Below are 8873 nucleotides of genomic sequence, written 5' to 3'. Positions count from 1 at the left end.
GTTCTCTCCCTACCTCCAGCCTTTGCCCCATGCATTGAGAAGGCAAGCAATATAATATCTATTTCACATATGAAGTCATGCAAAACATATTTCCATATTAGTTATGTTGTAAAAAAAAAAAGCAAGAAAAATAAAATGAAAAAAATTATGCTTCAATTTGCACTCAGAGTTTATTACTTCTGTCTCTGGAGGCGGATAACATTTTTCATCATGAGTCCCTTGGAGTTGCTGTGGATCATTGTATTGCTCAGAGTAGCTCAGTCTTTCACACTTGATCATTGTTACAATATTGCTATTATTGAGTACAATGTCCTCCTGGTTCTGCTCACTTCATTTTGTATTAATTCATATAAGACTTCCCACATTTTTTCTAAAACCATCTCTCTCTTCATTTCTGGTAGTACAATAATATCCCATCACAATCACGTACCATGACTTGTTCAGCTATGGCCCAACTGATGGTCAAGGGATGTCCTTTTCAGAGTGTAGTATATAGACCAAGACAATGTACCAGATGTGGTCTGACCAACACAGTTTAGAGTAGAACAACATTTTCCTTTGATGTGAACACCATTCTTTTGTTTGTTTGTTTCTTTTTTTTGTTTTTAGTGAGGCAATTGGGGTTAAGTAACTTGCCCAGAGTCACACAGCTAGTAAGTGTCAAGTGTCTGAGATCAGATTTGAACTTGGTTCCTCCTGACTCCAAGGCTAGAGCTCTACCCTTTGTGTTACCTAGCCGCCACTGAACAGCATTCTTCCATTAACAAAATCTAAAGTTAGATTACTCTTTTCAGCAGCTAAGTCACAGTACTGGCTTTTATTTGGCTTAAGCCATTTAAACCCCCAGATTTTTTTTTAACATGAATTACTTTTAATCAGATCATCACCACTCATTTACAGTTAAATAATTGGTTACTTAAAAATCTAAATTCAGAACTTTATCCTTGTTAAAGTTCATATCCTCCACAGGTGCTTCATCAATGTGATGTCCTCGTCCATGTAAAAACCCCTTCCTTGTTCCCATCATGCCACACTGCCACAGCTGGTTTCTCAGAGCACTCCTGCCTCATGGCTGTACTGCTGTGAACACCTGCAGCTTCACTGTCTTGCAGCCCCTCAATTACCATGGCAGGAGCCAAGTGCAGCCTGCTGTCAGAACCAGCACTGAGGACACTGAAGAAGTCTATGAGCTGGCCACAAGCAGAGTAATAGCCACTTTCCTTTGTTCTGAAGAAAAAGAAGTAGGTTTGGCAGTCATGAGTGCAAGAGTTGCTTTTAAAATATGGAGGGAAAAAAAAAATCAGGCATGGAGCATTCCCAGAGAACTACTACAAGCTGCCAGGATAATTAGAGACCATCAAGAATGGGAAATCTATTTTTGAGGCTCAATTAGATATTGATACCTCTTGGGAGTGCTTAGCTTATGTAGGCTTGGCTGGTTCCTTGGCAGGTGAGCATGTCCAGCTGCATAGTGGGTCATTTCAATACACCAGACAGGAACCTGTTAGGGTATGTGCTGAAACTGGAGCATGGAACTGCCCTCTCCATATTGCTAGTTGTAAGTCCACATACCAGCTTTGGCTTGTAGTAACAGCATGATCTTTAAGCCTTCTTCCTTCACTCCCAAGTAAGTTGCTGTTGGCTGAAACCTGTACTGATGCTAGGGTGCCTCTTGAGTTCTTTAATGTGGTACAAGGTGGGGCTGCCACTGCCTAGTTTCTATGTCAGCATCATGATGCGGCCAAAGTTTCTTTCACTGAGAGTGTGCCCATAGGCAATATCATGGAGATGTGCACTAATGTGACCCTGGAGCTTGGAGGCAAATCTCCCCTTATCTTCTCGAATTGTGATATAGAGAATACTGTGAAGGGAGCAATCATGGCCAATTTCCTCACTCAGAGCAAGGTTTGGTGTAATAACACTAGCATTCTGGGTAAATTCACAGAGGTTCGTTTGCAAAACAAATCCAACAGATGAAGATTGGGGACCCTCTTCTGGAAGGCACAAAAATGGGCCCCCTCATCAACCAACCACATCTGCAATGTGTCCTGAGGTTCATTGAACAGGCAAAGAACTAGGGTGCTAAATGCTGTGTAGTGGAGACTTGTATGTTCCAGAAGATCCCAGACTAAAGAATGAATACTACATGAACCCTTGTGTACTAAGAATTTGCAAAGATGACATGACCTATGTAAGAAAGAGATCTTTGGATCAATTATGTCCATTTTGCTGTTTGATTCAGGTCTTTGGGAGAGCAAATGACACTACATTTGGACTTGCAGCTGATGCCTTCACAAGGGATATCCAGCAAGCTCACCGAATGGTGGCCCACAGTCAATCTAAAGGGTGCTACATTAACAATTACAATGTTAGCCCAATGCAATTGCCTTTTGGTGGCTGTAAGACGTCAGAATTTGGCAGAGAGAATGTCTGTGTGACAACTGAGGACATTTACAGCTAAAGACTATCTGTGTCAATACGGGTGACATGGAGTCTGTATTCTGATGAGCTGAAGCAAAGATCTGTGAAAACAGCACCACATGGTGGGGTCACAAGATGAACTTTTTGACACTGAGTATAACTGAACACTAACTGGGACCCAGTCCAGTTCAGCCTTTGGAATTATGGTCCTTCAGGAGGAGAGACTTGAGTAACACTGTTTTCTCAGTCCAGGTTCCCTGTTAAAAAAAAAAAATCCATGTAGTAACATTTTATACAGATAAAACAAAAGAGCTATGATTTTTCTCCAATGTGAATTTCTACAAAACCCTAAAGTGCCAACTCTTTGTTCTCTCTAGAAGAGTAGGAATGTCTAAGACTTCAAGGGATTAGATCCATCAGTGGTATTTGTTGCTTCTGTGTATCCTGTTTTAAAGGCACTAAGGTGATAGCTTTGCTTAGTGCTTATTTTTATTAAATATACCAGTCTCACCCTTTTGTAGGAGACAGCTTGGTAAAAAGTAGATAGTTATCTCTCCTGCTAAATACAATTACTAAACTATAGTATCAAACAGAATTTTAGCATTAGTCATATTAAAGACTGCTTATTTTCAGAGCCATCATGGAGGTCTCTTTGAAAGTTTGTGTATGTTAATGTAAGAGTGAACCATTCAGATTAAGCTGAAGCAAATAAATCCCATTATATGAATATCTGGCTTATCTGAATTTAAATATATATGGAGAGACAGAGAAGAAGAAGAAGAAGAAGAAGAAGAAGAAGAAGAAGAAGAAGAAGAAGAAGAAGAAGAAGAAGAAGAAGAAGAAGAAGAAGAAGAAGAAGAAGGAGGAGGAGGAGGAGGAGAGGGGAGGGGAGAGAGAGCAAGAAATAACAATTGTATTACTTCAAAACCTCAATGAACATATTCTTGGAAGAGAGTGAAATGAGAGCCATGAATTTGCTGTTCTCTGTCTCAGTTCCCATATTCCTCCTTCTTAGTTTGATTCTACAATCACATCTTCCCCTGGCAAGTGTGATTCTAGAAGCTCCTCTTCACTAGACATGCAAACACTCTGTTCCTTCTGCTTAGGCTGACTGAGCTAATGAATCAGTTGGCTCTATTTGGCTTTCCTGACTATCCTGTCCTCTGCTGAGTTTTCTTTGTTTTCCTTTTGTAATGGTGATGTAGGAAGAAGAAATAGTTATATGGTAGAGTGATCACTGTCTAATAGAATCCCACTTCTATGTGAAGCCTGTTGAAGAGTATTTTTTCCAAATCATTAATTTTCCTGTTTTTGTTTTTCTTCTGTTTCTGTGAAAGTCACAGTTCAGCTTCTGCCATGATGAGTAGCCTGACTGGTCATCATGAAAAATAAAATTTACAAGCAGATCTGAGATAAAAACAAAACCTACTTCCTAGCATTGAAGGTCACAACCTGTCTGTGACTGTCCATTCTCCTATCTTTCATAAATACAAAACAGGAGTGGGAGCAATATCCCAACCCCTAATTAAGCTACTTTCATTTTGTTTTATTTTTTGTTAAAATGCACTGAAAGTATCCTTAAGACTTATCAACAGAAGGAACTAAAAGGGCTATTGATATCACTTCTGAGTCGCCTGAGAACAAAACAACTATGAGTAACTCCAGGTACTATCTGATGCGTGACTGGTGGACCAAATGAGCAGTTTAGGCAGAGGACCTTCACTTTGCTAAATGAGGTTAGTGGTGTTGGAAAATCTGAAAGAAAAATCGACTACAGGAGTGTGTGATGGAAAGCAGGCACACCTCACCCTGGTACAGCATGTGTGCACTGGTACAGAAGCAGAATCAACTTTTAAATGGTTAGTGAAATGCATACTCCTCACATTTGGGCTGGGATTGGACCAGATTATTTGGGTTATACTCTTCCTGAACTGCCCATCCCATGTTACTCCTTGTCATGTTAATCCCTCCCAGTCATACATACCATGTTCAAAAATGGTGGTTATCTCCACCTTCAGGGTGTGTCAGTTAATATTCAATAAGGTTATTAAGCAAGCATGGTGGAGAAAAGCCTTTCCCCAGTCCTTGATCCCCACCAGTTTAGCCTCTAGGGCTCTGTCTTAAGGAAGTAGTGGTTTTGCAAAATGTTTAGGGCACTTTCTGAACGATTGAGGGACCATCCACAAGATCTTGGAAGTCCTCCTAAGAATTCTGGCGTCCTGCTGTGGAAGTCTAACTCCTAAATCTTTCCCACAATGGTATCTTCAATGAATTTCCCTTGTTCAACATACTTCTATTGCTATGGTTAAGTAAATCTTTGGTTAACCATTGAACACAAGTATCTCATTTCATTCCAATATCAAATAAAAAGTACCACAGAATTAGCCCGAGGAAAGCTCAGTCCAGAAAAAAACAGAATATCCACCTAATATTCTGGGAAACATTTTGTGTTCTCTTAGTATCACATGGATACCAAAGGGACATGGAGGCTGATCTTACATTTTTCTGATGACATTCTTTATATTTCTTCTTTTAAATAATTAAATAATTTCTCATTTGCCATGTTACAATTTGCCCATATCCGTCACTCCCCTTCCCCTCTCCATTGCATTTTGATCATTATTCAACTTCAATTCTTCATAAAGTGAAGATGGGCCCTGATAAAATGATGGGTCCCTGAAGTACCCACATATAATATATAAAGGAGACTGATGTGAATAGAGGATAGATGTCCTCTACATTATATATATATGTGTGTGTGTGTGTGTGTGTGTGTGTGTGTGTGTGTGTGTATTTATTTTATTGTAAATATTATATATTTAATATATAAGATAAAGATGATGGGCATGCTTAATAGTGGTCTCTCAGCCTGTAAAATCTTTACCCATAGGTAAAGCATTCAAAAAAAGATGCTTGTATAATACAATGAGAAATTCATCCTCTGTCTTGGGTCCTATTTGGCTGACAAAATTTATTCTGCTATGGCTAGGGCTTGATTCAATTTGGGTTATTAATCTTTCTCTACTTATACTCTTTCCTATAAATCATCTTTGAGCTGGCTAAGAAATATCTCAGAGTGTTAACAAGCATATTGTGAGATCAGAGAGTGAGAGTGAAAGGCATTTATCTGTCACTAACCCATGCCTTGCTAAGACTATATCTAGATATGTCTTCCACTTTTACCAGATATCCCATTCCCCCAAATCCCTGTCTGTGTGGCTAATAGTAAACATACATGCATGAATGCACACACACACACACACACACACACACACACACACACCACTTATTTTTTTAAAAAAATTTATATAACAAAGATATAACTGGTAATGAGAAAAAGAACTGAAAGACCAAAGGGGAAAGGGGACACACAATCAGCTCTTAGAATTTTGGTGAGGCAGGTATTGTATCAATGCATCAGATGTTTTAAAGTCTTTTTTCTAGAGGAGAGGACTGGGGGAGGGAACCTCTGGAGGTGTGAGGCATTTAAATGTAGCTGATTCCTTTCCTCAACTTGAAGTCATGGGAGAAGGAAACTGTTTCTGAGGGGGTGCCTGGGACATCTCACCAATATGGCCTTATGAACATAGCATAGCACAAAACTTATTACCATGTCTTTCATGTGGGACAAGCTAGAAGACAGAAATTGAGGATCACAAAATGCCTAGCCAAAAGGACCCAAGAAGGAAAATGATTCAGTTCTGAACCCCTGACCCAGCTTCTTTCCTTCCGGGGTCTTTCTCCCAGAAATCTCATCAAAGCAATTCCACAATCCCTACTTCCACAATATCACTAGTTGGTAGATTCTGGGGTAGTATTTCTCTCATTTTCATGATGATAAATAAAATCACATAATTTTTGTCATCTAGCTAACTTCAGCCCATTTTCCCAGAATTTTAATGCTGATTCTGGAATCCAATCAATTAGCTATGTCTACTAGCTTTATGTCTTCCAAAAATTTGAGAAGCATGCCTTTTATTTCTTTATCAAATTCTTTATCAAATATTCCATAAGAAATGCATCTTTGGACAATGAAGGGCCTACGTGCCCTCTATGAAGATGCTACTCAAGTAAATGCGTACTTGACAGTGCACTTAATAACCAGAGGGTGCAGTGGATAGTGCTAGAATCTTGCTGGTTGTGTAACTCTGGACAAGTCACATACAGTCTATAACAAAATGGAAACAACAACAGAAATGGAAATTGAAGATGGTGTAATTTGGACCATCCTTGGTCCAAAATAAGAAATATTAGAACACACTTCCTTCCCTTCTTGACTGAGGTGAGGGTTGGAACACACTAGGTAATGTTGGATTTAATTAAACAGATGGGCAATTTTACTTAACTACTTTTTATTAATTGTTTTTCTTTTTTCTTTGTTTTAAACATGGCTCTCTGGATTGATGGGTGGGATTATATTAGGAAATTAAAGGGATAGGGACCTGTCATTTCATTGATAAAGGGAATTCTCAGGTGAGAAAATTCCCTCTACTGCAACAGCTTACCACCTTTCATGCAACTTAATGAGTTACCTAGAGCACTGGAACCTTAAATGATTTGTCTAAAGTCACACAGCATATTTATTATGGGTGAGACATAAACCAAGTTCTTCTTAGTTCTGAGGCCATGATATCTCTCACTGTAAGATGAAGGTGACATAGAAACAGTCAATATTTGAATTTGAAAAGAAAAATATTGATGACTTAATTCACATTATTATAAAAATCTATTGATTTTTAACAATAACCATTAGAAAAGCTATTTTTGTAGTAATTGAGCAATTCTGAGAACTGTTAGCCACTCTTTCCGAATTAATGTTTAAGTAAACATACATCGAACACCTACTATATGTAAGGCAAGATGATCCTAAGGCATTCATACAGTTCCTAAACAATTCTCCTTCTAAGCATAAAAATGTGTTTCTCAGAATTCATTAGTCCCTCAATGAAAACAAGCCTTTCAGGAACACTAGCAGTAAAAATTCCCCAAAACATATTTGGGGATTGATGTATGATAGCCTACAGAAGATGTCCAGGCTCACTTGGCCTTAAAAAAAAAACCAACCCACAAAATTTTGAAGCAAAACAAAGGAGATCAATGAAAGAGTTTTGTATAGTACAAAATCCAGCACTTACCTGTCAAAAACCTTGGTAAATGTGGGAAAACCAGTTCAATGTGTTTCATCTGGTCAAGGTAAGACTTTTGAGTCAGCCTGATGTAAGTAGAAGCACAAACGTATAACTAGTAAAACACAAAATTATTTCTATTCCAAATAATTTGAACACAACTGTAGAAATGTCAATTATTATCATTGTTATTGGCAATAATAATAAAAATATGATTATAAAATTTAATAATCTCCAGGCTATTTGCCTATTCGATAATGAGTTACCTAATTCACAGGAATCTTTGGTGGAATATGTGGGTGAGATAAATTTGACCAAGGGGTTAGTCTCTCTTCCCTCCAGGACTTTATTATTTTGTTCTGCTATTCCAGGTTCCCAGAGTAGATTGACAGTGTGGACATGGTACCCTGTGTTTCCTTCCCTCTTAAATCCTATTTTGTAACAAGAAAATGATAAATGTTGGAAAAGATGTGGGAAAATTGGAACACTAATGCATTGTTGGTGGAGTTGTGAAATGATCCAACCATTTTGGAGAGCAATTTGGAACTACGCCCAAAGAGCTATAAAAATGTGCATACCCTTTGACCCAGCAGTAGCACTTCTAGGGCTATATACCAAAGAGATCATACAAATGGAAAAAGGACCCACATGAACAAAACTATTTATAGCACCTATTTTTCTGTTGGCAACGAATTAGAAATTGAGAGGATGCCCATTAATTGGGGAATGGCTGAGCAAGCTGTGGTATATGAATGTAATGGAATACTATTGTGCTATAAGAAATAATGAACAGGCTGACTTCAGTAAAACCTGGAAAGACTTGAATGATCTGATAATGAGTAAAGTAAGCAGAACCAGGAGAATGTTGTACACAATAAGAGCCACATTGTGCAATGACTAATGTTGATATACTTAATCCTTCCCAGCAATACAAGGATCTAAGACATCTCCAAAGGCCTCATGATGGAAAATGCTATCCGCATCCAAGGAAAGAACTATGGAGTTTGAAAGCAGATTGAAGCATACTGTTTGCTTTTTTTTTCTTCTGTTCAGTTTTGTTTCCTCTTTCTGGTGGTTCCTCCTATTGCTTCTAATTCTTACTTACAACACCACAATGTGAAAATATATTTAATAGGAATGTGTGTGTATAGCCTATATCAGATTGTGGGCCATCTTGAGGAGGGTAGTGGAGAGGGAGGGGGAGAAAGATTTTAAACTCAAAAGCATGTGGAAGTCATTGTTTATAAATCAAAATAAATTAGTTTTAAAAAATCCTGTTTTATAAATGAAGGAACAATCTTGGGAGGAACCTGGAGTTTTAAGTTA

General features: G+C 38.2%; 1 pseudogene; it reads left to right on the top strand.

The window, feature by feature from the left end:
- The first annotated feature begins 1025 nt into the window (after window positions 1–1025).
- Window positions 1026–2505, top strand: LOC110210815 (4-trimethylaminobutyraldehyde dehydrogenase pseudogene; annotated as a pseudogene).
- The last annotated feature ends 6368 nt before the right edge of the window (window positions 2506–8873 follow it).

The sequence above is a fragment of the Phascolarctos cinereus genome, unplaced genomic scaffold (genome assembly GCF_003287225.1).
Source record: "Phascolarctos cinereus isolate Bilbo 61053 unplaced genomic scaffold, phaCin_HiC Scaffold_726;HRSCAF=1367, whole genome shotgun sequence".
Taxonomy (NCBI): Eukaryota; Metazoa; Chordata; class Mammalia; order Diprotodontia; family Phascolarctidae; genus Phascolarctos; species Phascolarctos cinereus.
This window is presented reverse-complemented; position numbering and strand designations above follow the sequence as displayed.